Source organism: Humulus lupulus, chromosome 4, assembly GCF_963169125.1.
Source record: "Humulus lupulus chromosome 4, drHumLupu1.1, whole genome shotgun sequence".
Taxonomy (NCBI): Eukaryota; Viridiplantae; Streptophyta; class Magnoliopsida; order Rosales; family Cannabaceae; genus Humulus; species Humulus lupulus.
The window spans coordinates 54,632,983-54,646,680 of record NC_084796.1 but is presented as its reverse complement, the minus strand read 5'-3'; the positions used below and the strand labels follow the sequence as shown (position 1 = coordinate 54,646,680).

The following is a 13,698-nucleotide window of genomic DNA, read 5'->3' as shown; positions in this document are numbered from 1 at the left end:
CCATCTTTCCTTGGATTTTCCGTATCACTAGGCAAGGTGCCTTGTGGTCTATTCCTTAGCTCATTAGCAAGCTGCCCCAATTGAATTTCTAGATTCCTCAAGGATGTCGCTTGACTCTGAATCACAGCATCGTTCTTGGCCATATATTCCTTCATTAAACTCTCCAAAGAGCTTGATTGAGACACTTGAGGAGGAGGTGGTTGAGCTCTTGGTTGTTGAGAAAACCCCAGTGGATATGTAGGCTTGTTTTGGATTGATGCGCCACTTGAACTAGCTCCTTGAGCCCCCCATGAGAAGTTTGGATGCTGCCTCCACCCCGGATTGTAAGAGTTCGAATATGGGTTATTTTGGTTGGCATTTTGGATTCCCCACATAACAAACTGAAGCGGGATTCGAAGGACGACTCTCAAATGCATGCCCATCTCCACAATAAACACAAGATACATCGGCAACTTGTCCCATAGCAGTTGGTTGTACCATTCCCCCCAAACTCATGTTCTTGAGAAGGTTAGTCATTAAAGATACTTGAGCGGTCAAAGCTGTCAATGCATCAACTTCAAGTATACCAGCCACTTTTCGACTTGTTGAGGCTCTAACATTGGACCATTGATAATTGTTGCTAGCTATCCTTTCCAAAATCTCATAGGCTTCATTATAGGACTTAGAGAGAATAGCCCCATTGGCTGAAGCATCTAACACCATACGAGTGGAAGAATTGAGCCCATTGCAGAAAGTTTCCATTTGTATACAATGCGGAATCCCATGGTGTGGGCATTTCCTCAATAACTCCTTGAATATCTCCTAAGCTTCACAAAATGATTCATCTTCTAGCTACTGAAATGACATGATTTCATTGCGAAATTTGGCATTTTTGGTAGAGGGAAAGTACTTCATCAAGAATTTTTCAGCCAAATCATTCCATGTAGTCACCGAGTCGGGAGGAAGGGTGTTGAGCCAAGCTCTAGCACGATCCCTCAAAGAGAAAGGGAACAATTTCAACCTTAGGGCCTCATCAGTCACTCCTTGTAGCTTGAAGGAATCACTCACCTCCAAAAATGAACGAAGATGAAGATGAGGATCCTTAGTAGGCAGCCCACTAAATTGACCCACTATTTGCAACATTTGGAACATAACGGGCTTCAACTCAAATTGGGGTGCTTGAATTTCAGGCCTAACAATGCCCGGATTGAGCTCATTAAACATGGGGGCAGCATACTCCCTTATGGCTCTCTCTCTATCATCAGCCATAGCAATTGTATTAGTGACATTATTAGCACCCTCAACTCCTTCAACCTCTTTAGCCATATTAAGGCGATTTTGAGCCCGTTGTTCCCTTAGTCTTCTTCTAATTGTTCTTTCAATTTCAGGGTCAATAGAAGCTAGTTCAATGTCTTCTTGCTCGTTCATATAGTAAACCACCTGAGAAAACACAAGAGCAAGCAAACAAAGTCAACTCAACAAAGAAAAAAATTAAATTGCAAGTAATTGATTTTACAAGAATTTCTAATTTCAATCCTCGGCAACGGTGCCAAAAACTTGTTGCGATCAATTTAATATTTGATTTTCAATACACAAGTGCACGTAATCACACAAGCAATATAATGATAAGTAAATCATCTCCACAGGGATTGCAAATTAAAAAAGTAAGCAAAACAATTACTAAATAATTTTATAAATTTAAAAATCAAGTGGGTTGTTTATAGGATAAGCAAAATACTAAAAGAAAATGGAAATACTGAAATTAAAAACTGAACTAAACAAGAAAAATGAGAGAAATATATGGATTGCAAAATGGAATTGAATTATTGAATTCCCCTATATTATTCATCCTGAACAAATTGCGGACAAATTACTGCAGCAATATTCTATCAAAACTCCCAGGTGAACAAGAATTCATTTAAACACTCACAAAACTTTCCCAAATTTTATGACATTAATTCTTCCACCTAATTAAACATATTCCTATGCAAAATCAGATTTAAGAATGCAAATCAAAGTTTAATTCTCCAAAGTTTCACAAGGCAAATAACATATCCCTATGTTATTTACTAACATAACCTAACCTAGATTATGACTTGTGTCATCCAAGCTTTTCCCATTACATTTAATCTTTCCAGCATTAAACATAATTAAATAACTTGCCATTGCTGGCCAAACAACAACAAGAAATTAATGTAAGCACACTTGAATGAACAAAGGAGATTTTACTAGAATAAAGTGCAAGAAATTTATAGACTATAACATAGGGTTCATCAACAATTCAAGCCACCTAAAAACTAGTTCATGGCTGAGTTCATAGACATTAATTCACAATCAAAACAACCCATAATATTCAGATTTAGAATCCAACTCAGAAATTAATAAAATAAAGTTTAGGAAAAGAAGAAAGAACAAATCCAAAATGATGCTTGAGCTTTCTATGCTTGTTCTCCTTCTTCCTTGTTGGTCTTCTCAGCTTTTATCCTCTATTTTTTTCTAGTTTTCTTTGCCAAAAATGGCTGCTGGTTCTGTGTTACTGCTGGAACCTCTTTTTGTATGTGTTAGGTTTTTCTCTTCTCTTTCCAAAAGTACCATAATGCCCCTTTTACTCCCAAAAGCATGAAGTCCTCATTTCCTCTGATTTTTGTTCTTTTCTCCAACATGCTGAATAGTCTTTCTGCCCTTTCCACCTCAGCCAAAATGTCAGCTCACCCTTTGACTGCCACACGTACCATGTACCCTAAAATATACCTGATCAAAATGCTTCAAGTTTGCTGCAGCAAACCTGAATATTCAGCCATCAACAACATAATTTCATCACAATAGATTAATATGTTAGCCCATTCATTGGTGCAAATATATATCAATAAAATCATTATCTTTAACCCAATAGCTATTAAAAAATAAAAAATAATTACACTTAATTAAGATAATGAAAACATCAAGGTTAGCTACAAAAACTAAAAATAAACTAACATCACTCATGATTTTTTTTCACAATTATAAGTTCAAAAGCACATGAAATAACTCTTTATCCAAGAGTTATCACACCCCCTAACTTACAACATTACTCGTCCTCGAGTGATGACTCTAAAAACAAAAAAACAACTAACAAAAGACACAAAAGGTACAAACTAAACAACAAAAGACAAGAAAACACAAAGACAAAACACCACAACAATGGACAAACTTTGCTATGCCAATGGTAAAAAGGGGAAGGCTCTCGGGAAATTTTATTTTGAAAAAGAGAAGCTAAATTTCAATCTTTCACATGCTTTAAACTAAATTCTTCAAGCATGAATGTTGCTGCCAAAAATATGCATAAAGTGTTTCACCCTTTAGTGCATGCATAGCTTTTCCTAAACAATTTCAATCAATAAAAATCAAGCTCGGCCTCTACCTCAACCTTTGCCTCGGCCTACTTAAACATGCGGGTTCATAGCCTCTACTGGATCCTGTGCATTATCAGCTTGACTACCTGCACTGGCTCTGTTATTAGGAGCCATGAAAAGTTCCTATATATATAGACAACAATGAGCGATAACTAAAGATAACAAGCTAGTAACAGCATAAGCATGCTACTCTTTACACAAGTGATCAACAACCAATCATAGAACTCAGCCATTAGACAAAAGATTGCATTTAAACATATCATACCCTAACATAAATAGTCAACGCAAAGTCTAAAATGGTTTACAAAAGTAAATAGGAAGGGATCTAACCCTAGTCGGGGCTCAGGGTTTCTAGCATAGGACCCTTAATCAAAAGTGATACAATACAGTGAAATTTGAAAGAAATAAGTTTTTTCACTCAAGATAATAAAATGGATGATCACTATCCTAATCAACACACATGTCCCCATCCAAATCCTCATCTGAACTCTTAGGTACTTTCCAAACCATGCCATTCCCAGCCACCTCATGTTCCTGGCCCTTAGTCGGATCCTCATCGGGATCTTCTTCTTCTGGTTCAGCTTCAGCCTCCATGACCTTTCCAGGGTTCTGATCTGTTGCAGCCCTATCCTCAGGCTGGGCTCCTGTAAGTACTGGAAAATCCTGAACCACCAATTGTGCCCATCAATCACACTCTACCACGTTATGAATGTGTTGCACTATCAGACGCTCATGGTACTCCATATTCCATGTCAATACGTCATCAAAGGGTCCAAATGCAAGCTCAATGGAAGCCTAAAACTCTAGCAAAGAGGTAGTGGCCATTCTCAGATGCCTTATCTGAAACCATCAAAAAGCCTCATCTCACAAGAAAATGCTGGCCAATCTCATTATGAAGCTCAGAGGAATCTCCATATCCTCAAAGATGATTGCCAGCGAATGAGTCCAAGACCAGACGTCATACGAGTTGTCGACTTCCCCAGTGAATATGCGGGGATAGGCTATAGAATTCCTGATAGAATCAAAGTTTTCTCCCTAAGGTATATACTATAGGTGGGTCCTTTAGGAAGGGGTTATCTACATCGAGTTTCTCAGCCATGTAACCTACAATTTATAGAATTCAAGCAAATATGCACATAGAAATCACATGAACGAAACTTACGACATTACTGACAGTGAGTGTCGGTCTATCTTTGTGAATGTACATGTGAGTTTGTCTACATAACCGGTTTAGCCCAGTGCTCTGATACCAAGTGTAACGTCCCGTAAAATCTCTTAACATAATTTTCGGAAAAAACATAACCATTTTCTACAATAAGGTAAGCAAAAATCCATATAAAAAAACTTTTCAAAATATGCAAGAGTTTGGAAGTATCCGTATACTTAAAAGTAAATTGCAGTGTCATAATTTTAAAACATTCAAGAAGCCCAAATAATTTCTTAGTTATCATATGGGTTCCAGTCGCAAAAACATTAATTCCCAAAATGTCGTTCCACATGTACATCCTCGTAGATAAACTCCAGCGCTCACTGATCCACTTTTCCTTTTAGCTTACCTACAACACAAAACAACTAAGTAAGCAAAATGATTAGTAATAAAAACTTAACAAACATAACCACATAAACGAAGCAAGAACTTAAACAAACTGTAACTAGGAAGATAGCCAACCAAGAATAGGATTTTGATGAAACCGAACCCTAACATACAATTTAAGAACGTGTGAACATCCTGGCAAACTTATGTTCATGCCTCAAAACCAAAATTTATATCCTGAAGGTACACCTGTACGCAGAAAATCCCAGAGCATACATACAATCTTAACTGGTAAGTACTTACTTACTTACATAGTCATATCTTAACATACATACATAATTATTATTCATATCTTAACATATATACTTATTCATTCATATCTTAACGTACATACATACTTACTAAGGGTTCCGGAGGAACCTTCAACATAACTTAACATATCTTAGCATAGCTTACCATATCTTAGTACATCTTAACATATCTCACCATAGCATCAACGGGTGTTATCTAGTTACACCGATTACTCAGACTCCTAGAAGAATTCGATATACTTTGTTAGTCATAGAGATTTAATTATGGAATTAACTTACTTATGTGTCACAGGGTTTAACCGAACTCTTATGTCATAGGTGTTAAATCAGACATCTTACATGTTGCGGTTGCCAACTGACCTTAGTTACATAGTCACTTGTGGCGAACCGGTTTCTTACTTGGTTCCCCAGTGGCTAGCCATAGTTCATAGTTGTCATAGTTGTCCATAGTTCATAGCTAGCCGAAATCGGAATCAATTTACTTATGTGTCCCGAAATTTTAACCGGACTCTTATGTCACAGGCGTTAGACCGGACTTCTTACATATTGTGGTGGCCAACCGACCTTAGTTACATGGTCACCGGTGGCGAACCGATTTCTTACTTGGTTCTCGGTAGCTAGCCGGAGTTTGTAGTCATCGCAGTAGCTAGCCAAACTGCTTACCTTAGTCATGAGTATGAGAACCCTCTAAGACCACGGTCTTGTGCAAACCTTCTAAGACTAATTCAAATTATTAGCTTATAACTTAGTTATCTAAACTAGTCATTAATGTGTTGTAGCCAAACATATCATAAGTTATCTTACCCGGATTCCTTAACACTTACTTGTGGAAATCTTTTATCCAGAAGTGAGTCTTCCCACTTAGATAACACTGTAGTGAAACTACAGAGTGACTCGGATTAATTATGGTGATTGATTAATTAATTTTATGTCTTTAAGTTGAGCGATTAGGAATGAACTTAACAAATTTTCAATACTTTAAAAGCATTTGCTTTTAAATCTTAAAACTTAGACTAAACCTTTGAGTATATAGCCTTATCACATTATTCATAAAAAAATTCCTACAAATAATGGCACCAGAAATTTTGAAATAAATTCCCCATTGCATAAAGAGACCACTTTCTTAAGCCTAAAGAAAACTTTCATTGCCGCTTTCTTATTTTCCTTATAAAATAAAGGTGTTAAACGCTATCTCTTGCTTTATTAAAATTGTAAATAAAAAAATTAAATTTTCAGTAAATGAAGAAACTCATAGTTTTATTATCCAAAAATATTTTATTTTCTCAATTAACCAAGTAAACAATTTTAGTACTATCTCACACAAGAGTACTATCTCACACAAGAGTACTATCTTAACATTTCTCGATAAAATGCCAAATTTCATTATATTTTAAGCCCCTTAAATCTTAACCCTTAATCCATAGAAAATTATCTTATATTTACTTTAAGAAAAAGAAACATGATTTGACTAGTGAATTATGACTTAAAGTTTTTTTTAAAAAAAACAAATCTGTCCAAAACATAATTTGATTTGACAACCTTTTTAGAAATAACAAAACTCACAATAAATTATTTATTAGTCAACTCTTGCAGGGATTTTAATTAATATAAAAAGAGTCTAAATAATTAAAACTATCTAAAAATGTTGATTTTAAACTTGTCAAGACGTTGCTCAAACATGCACTCTCAAGGCAGACAGTTTTTCACTACAGCTTGCACATCAATCACAAAAAGCTTATAATTTGACCTAGACATAACCCTTTTTGGTGTTTCAAAATGCTAAAATCAAGTACTCTTCCTAAATAATATAATTATAAAAGTACCATCTGAACATTTTACCAATAACCTAGTGTTTTTCCAATTTTAAGCTACTGTAACAAAACAATCTTGGCAGCAAACAACTTTGAACATCCAAATTGGAAAACTTATAACTCCCAAAATATAGTGATTTCTTAAAAAATGTTTCATGGGCTTAATATTCAATATGTTCAGAAAATTCAGTAAAGATTTCAGCCAAAAATAATAATTTATAGCCACTCAACTAATTGTATAAACGTTTAAGGTCGGAACTGCCAAACCCTAATCCAGCTTATTCCCAAAAAGCTTATAACTTGAGTTATATAAAATGTTTTTCAGTGGTTCAAGATGTTAAAATCATGTACTCTTTCCAAATAATGTATTACAAAAATTCGCATTGAATAATTAGGTCTTTTAGGTATGATTTGGCCCTTTGGAATCCACTGAAAGTTTTTGGCAGCAAAGATGCATCAACCAATCCTATGGAACTTTGGATTCCAAGCTACCAAGCACCACATAAACCACATGCATGCATCATAAGCCCACTAAAAAACCTTATTAAAACACAAAAAACTAATCTAACTCACAAAACAACAATAATATTCATATTTGATAAAGCCATTAAAAAGTTATGGCAAGAATCAATATTTTTACCTCTTTATGTTCAAGCCTTTGGGGTGGTTGAGCTCTTAGGGTTTTAGATCACTTCTCAACACATCACACACTTAAATCCCTTCCCATAAACACTAAAAATCACATTATAGAGCTATAAAAAAAGGAGAGGGATGCTTAAAAGGAGTTTGCTCTAGGGTTTACCTCTTTAAAAAATTTCCTTCTAACCTTGCATGCATGTAGATGATGCTGCCCGCACTTACCTCAACAACACCTAGGTTTGAAATGATAGATGTGGTGAATGTTAAACCAAAATGCATAGAGTTTTAGAGGCCTTAAAGATTCGGTGACATAGGTAGAAGAAGGAAAATAAAGATGGTAAGAAGAACAAGAGAACTCACCCATTTTTCTTAACTTTGGTTCAAACATTTTGTAGAACCATCAATGGCGCTCTAATTTCTAGAGAGAGAAGTGAGCTTTGAGAGAGGTGAGTGTGTGCTAAAACAAAATCAAATAGAGTAAGAGAGAGGGAGGGGTTTTTTGTTGGGGTCTTTGGGTGGTGAGATTGGGTGTTGAAATTAGTTTAGTTTTTTTTCCATAAAAAAAGATGATAACATGGGAAAATAATGATGGCTATTTTCTTGAAATTATATTGGGCAGGATTTTCCCATTCAAGCTCTCTACATAACCAACCACACATGCCTCAAAGTTTTCAGGGTTTTATGCCCTAATTCAAACTCAATTTCTTTGTAATCTCTCATTTATTATCTATAAAAGAATATAAATCATTTTTTGACTTGGTCAATCACTTTGCTCACATTTTTATTTTCATGATTATTTGTTTAATATAAACTTCTATTAAATCCCAAGCATATAGTTAATCGTATTTATAGTGACGTAATCACAGTGGAATATAAAAATGATTATATGTTCAAAATAAGTTAGTCCTAAGATTTGTAGTGCACAGGATTTACATTGACTTCCCAATCTACGATATGATCTACTTACACATTGTAGTGTTATGTTCTTTACAGAACATTAGCAAAGTAGATAAGATCGAATGTGTTTGTTACATTGGACCGGAAGGACAAAGTTTTACGGAATAAGACAATTCCGTTAGTTAAGGTGTTGTGGAGAAATAGCAAGGTCGAGGAAGCAACCTGGGAGTTGGAGATAGCGATGTGGGATCAATATCTTGAGCCATTCAGGTAAATTTCGAGGACAAAATTCTCAGTAGGAGGGGATAGTTGTAACGACCCTAAATCACTAATATGGCTTAAGGGCCCTGATTTGTGTGCCGGGAGGGCATAATTGACTTATGAGTGAATTTTTTGATTCAATGCATGCTTGTATGATTATTTGAATATAAATTTGGTTAAATACTATATCTGTGAGAACCACATTATTATTAGGGTAGATTTGCAGTGAGCGACTTGAGGCGATCATAGGGAGCTAGATAGTGGGAAAAGTCACAACGGGGTTTAGTATTTGACTTTGGATAAGTCAGGGGCATTTTAGGTATCGGGTAGTTATTTAGACTATTGGGTTATGGAAATAAATATATGGAGATATATTCGAGGATAGAAAGCTTAGGCGGGAATATTGGGGAAATTTACCATTTTGCCCTCGGGGATGTTTTCGGTACCCCGAGCTTTGGGATTAGCTATATTGCTTAAGAATAGACTTAAGAAAATTTTATAAAATAGTGGAACATAAAATATACTGACCCTCTTCTTCCTTCTCTCTTTCTCTCTAAAAGGAAAAAATAGCAAACAAAAATAGAGCATTGAATTGAGGCTGAAATTCTGAAGACTAGAGTTGGGATTTAGAGGATTAGCTCAAGGGTTGTCAAAGGAACTTAATCAAGGTTGAGGTAAGCATTAAATCCCATTTTCTGTGGTTGAAACTTTGTGTTTTTGAGTGTGTTCTAAGAGGTTTTGGGTTTTTGGATTTGAAGATTAGATTGAAGCAAAAACTTTGGAAGTGAGTCCAGAAATCTCTTGGAGGAGTGGTTTTGCAGCTGAGGTAAGCTCGAATTTAAGGTTTAATGGCTGAATTATAGTGTTTCCATGACTGGTTTTGGTGTTTAGAGTTGCTGGGTTTCAGAGAATTAAAATGGGGTTTTAGTAGGTTTTTGGGCTGAATTTATGTTGGATTATGTTGTTAGAGTCACGATAAAAGTTTTGTGATTCATGGATCTCGAGTTAGGATGCTTTGGAATGGTTTTGGATGGGGTTAGGATGCTAGAAATGGTGAATTTTCTTGGCACGAAGGGAAGGGTCGCGACTCTGTTCTAGAGCGTTGTGGCCCTAGCATGCAAATGAGCCAAGGAGGCTCGGCCAAAGAGAAGTGCCGCGGCGCCCAAGGTCAGGGTCGCGGCACGTGTCTGCTCTCGGGGAGGGGGCTTGGTTCTATTTTAGGGGCGGTCCGCGGCTAGGCTTTAAGGGCCGCAACCCTTAGGGGCATTCTTGAACATTTGGGGATTTTAGGAACAGGAGTCTAGCCTAGGGTGCTCGGGATCGATTTCCCCATCGTGCTTGGTGGAATTCGATGTCCCGGAAGTTAGTATTGTACTTGGAAACCTTTACTTGAATATTAATGGAACCGAATACCTTGGTTGTGACTTGGTGTTAAAGCGAGGGCTTGGGAACGGATCATGCTTGAGGAGCGTCGCGTAATCAATGAAGGTAAAAAAAACTAAATGTAAGAAAACTGCACCCGGTTGTGTATTTGTAATGGGACTAAGAGCTCCCTAATATGTGTACTTGAAAGGATGGTATTATGCCATGTAAACAGTGAACCAACAGCCTAAGAGAGCCAAGGGTTACACAAGCACACAGGGCGCGGCTTGGCCACTGGTAGCCGAGGACAACTTATTATGCACTGAGCTCAGTTTAAGCGGGCCGAAGTCAGTGGGGTAAACAGAGGGTGTGGCCTAAGTTGTCGACCCTGACTATTATGTGACCTGATTATTATGAGACTTGAATGTTATCCGTGATTAGTTGCATCCTTAATTCTTAGTATATGTTGAATGGTTAATGTGGATTATTTAATGGTTGATCATGCTTAAAGAATTGACCTTCTGTTATTGTTGTTTGTGTTGCACGTTATGTTTTCTTGTTGGGCCTTGGCTCACGGGTGATACGTGGTGCAGGTAAAGGCAAGGGCAAGCTTGATCAACCCTGACTTAGAGAGCTCTGCGAGCTGAATGTACATGACCAGCTGCTCAGCCACCATGGTGGGGGTTTAGGCAGGGACGCGAGAACCATAAATGTCTATTTTGACATAATATGGCTGATGGTTGTCTGTATTTTGGGAATTCTATAAACCAACTTTTAAACTCTATTTCTTTTTGGGATCCCATGTATAAAACTATTTAATTATATAAAGTGAAACTTTTGAGACCAAAACCTTTTTAACCCTAGCTCATACATGTTTAGTGACATGTTTTTAAATTAATGACTTGATTAGCAAGTCTTGCACCTTTAAAAGTACACAGTGTAGCGGTCCTGGCTATCCAGGGCGTTACAACTTTGTATCAGAGCGTACTAGGTTTAAGGGTTCCTGAGACTGGCTGGACATGTACATTCGCTGCTAGAGATAATTTCAATTCAGGGTTTGGTAATGTGTATATTTGTTTATATATTTATATGTCTGAAATGAATTATAAATATTGTCGTCTATTGGATTAATAGGAAGCATGAGATACTGATAGGGCCTGGCCCTTGAATGTTGTGTGAGAATATTGAGGCATGTTTATTAGCATCGCCGTGCATGTCAATGAGTATTTGGATGATTGATTGTATATTATGTATGGATGAATGTTTGTTTCATAACTATTGTGTGATGGGATTGGGGCATGCTCATTAGCAGCCGGTGCATGTGGATAAATGCCTATATGTTGATTGTTTGTGATTGTTTATGTTCCATTGGTGGATTTTGGAGAAGTTTTATTTTACCCTGTCATCATGGTCTGACTGCCAAGAAAATCTACGCGACTAGTTGGCACTAGGTCTGGGACCGGGGGTGATGACCAGGGCCAGATTCCTCCGCCAGTCCCTGAGAACTGGCAGCAACTCATGGTAGAAATGCAGGCTCAATTACAGAGCCAGGATGAATAGATTCACCTATTGTGACAGCAGGCTCCTTCAGGGAGCGCTGCCCCTATTGTACCACCTACAGTGGTACCAGTTGTATAGTCTGGGAGGTTGGGAATAGGTGGGAGCCGTTATATGAGCGGTTCGGGAAGCAGCAACCTCTAAACTTTGAAGGTGGACCAGACCCATTGAAGGCTAAGCAGTGGCTGACTATGATTACTACTATCTTGGATTTCATGAGGATAGAGGGGCATAATAGAGTGGCCTGTGCCACGTATATGTTGAGAGAGGATGCCTGCATCTGGTGGGAAGTGGCATCGCAGACTAGGGATGTTACCGCTTTGAGTTGGGAAGGCTTCAAAGACTTGTTCAGTCAGAAATATTACAATGTTGCCATCAGGGCAGCAAAAGTTAATGAGTTCGTGGGTTTGGTGCAGGGCAATATGACTGTTACTGAATATGCCCTAAAATTTGATAGGCTTGCAAAGTTTGCACCAGATCTTGTGCCTACAGATGCTGCTAGGCAAGATAGATTCATCAGGGGGCTTCATGCTATGATAGCCCGAGATGTCAGAATCACAACGGTACCTGGAGGAACAACTATGCCCAGGCCGTTGAGAAGGCTCTTACCGCTGAGGAAGCAGAGAACAAGATTTGGAGGGAAAGTGTGGTGAGGCGTGAGGGCCGCTGAGTGGTACCTCCTTATTCAGGGATAGGTAGGGGCGGAGGCCCCAGTGAGTTCAAGAGAAAGGCTCCTGACACTTCGACTGCTGCTGGTCCTGATAGGAGGGGTCGGGGTGGTCAGGGTGGCCGTCAGGGTGGCGGCGAGGCATGGCGGACCTATCCAGAGTGCTCGAGGTGTAGAAGGCGTCATTTGGGTGAATGTCGGGCCAAGGCTTGCTTTGTGTGTGGAACAGTGGGGCATCTCAGGAAAGACTGCCCAACAGTGAAGAAAGGTGATGCAGGGAAGGTGGATAGCTTGACTCCAGCTCGAGTATTCACCTTGACTCAGGCAAAGGCCGAGGCTAGTCCCTGTGTAGTGACAGGTCAGCTTTCTAGTGCTAGCTCTCCTTTTACTGTATTGATTGATTCTGGTGCTACACATTCCTTTGTTTCTAGTAGGGTGATTAATAGATTATGTAGACCTAGTGAATAACGGACTGCAGGGTTTGGGACTTTATTGCCTACAGGGGAACTGGTAGTTTCTAGGAGATGGATTAGGGCACTGCCAGTGATGGTTGATAGTAGGGAACTTTCGGTGGATTTGATTGAGTTAGACATGGAGGATTTTGACATGATTCTGGGGATGGACTGGTTGGTTAGATATGGAGATACTATTGACTGTAGGAAGAAGATGGTGACTTTTGAGCCTGAGGGCGAGGATCCTTTTGTTTTTGTGGGTGCGGTGTCTTGACCCCGCGTACCCATGATTTCAGCGTTGAGAGCCAGAGACTTGTTGCAGGGAGGATGCATAGGTTTTCTGGCCAGTGTGGTGGATATTACTAGGGTTATGCTGGTAGGGCCGGGAGAGACCAGAGTGGTGTGTGAGTGTTTGGATATATTTCCTGAGGATCTACTAGGGATGCTGCCGCACAGGGAGATTCAGTTTGAGATTGAGTTAGCACTGGGGACATAACCAGTATCAAGGACACCATATAGGATGGCTCCAGCTGAGTTGAAGGAATTAAAGATACAGCTGCAGGAGCTTCTGGATCTTAGATTCATCATACCTAGTTACTCGCCATGGGGCGCGCCAGTGTTCTTTGTTAAGAAGAAGAATGGGATATTGAGGAAGTGTATAGACTACCGAGAATTAAACAAGTTGACCATAAAGAATAAGTACCCACTACCAAGGATTGATGACTTGTTCGATCAGCTACAGGGAAAGACGGTGTTCTCAAAGATTGATCTACGATCTGGTTATCACCAGCTGAGGATCAAAGATGAGGATATACCGAAGACAACCTTCCGGGCAC

General features: G+C 38.6%; 1 non-coding gene across 1 annotated transcript; it reads left to right on the top strand.

The window, feature by feature from the left end:
* Nucleotides 1-757: 757 nt before the first annotated feature.
* LOC133833295 (small nucleolar RNA R71) lies at nt 758-864 on the top strand. Its single transcript, XR_009892686.1, has one exon. It is a non-coding gene; the product is annotated as a small nucleolar RNA R71 (small nucleolar RNA).
* Nucleotides 865-13,698: the final 12,834 nt, after the last annotated feature.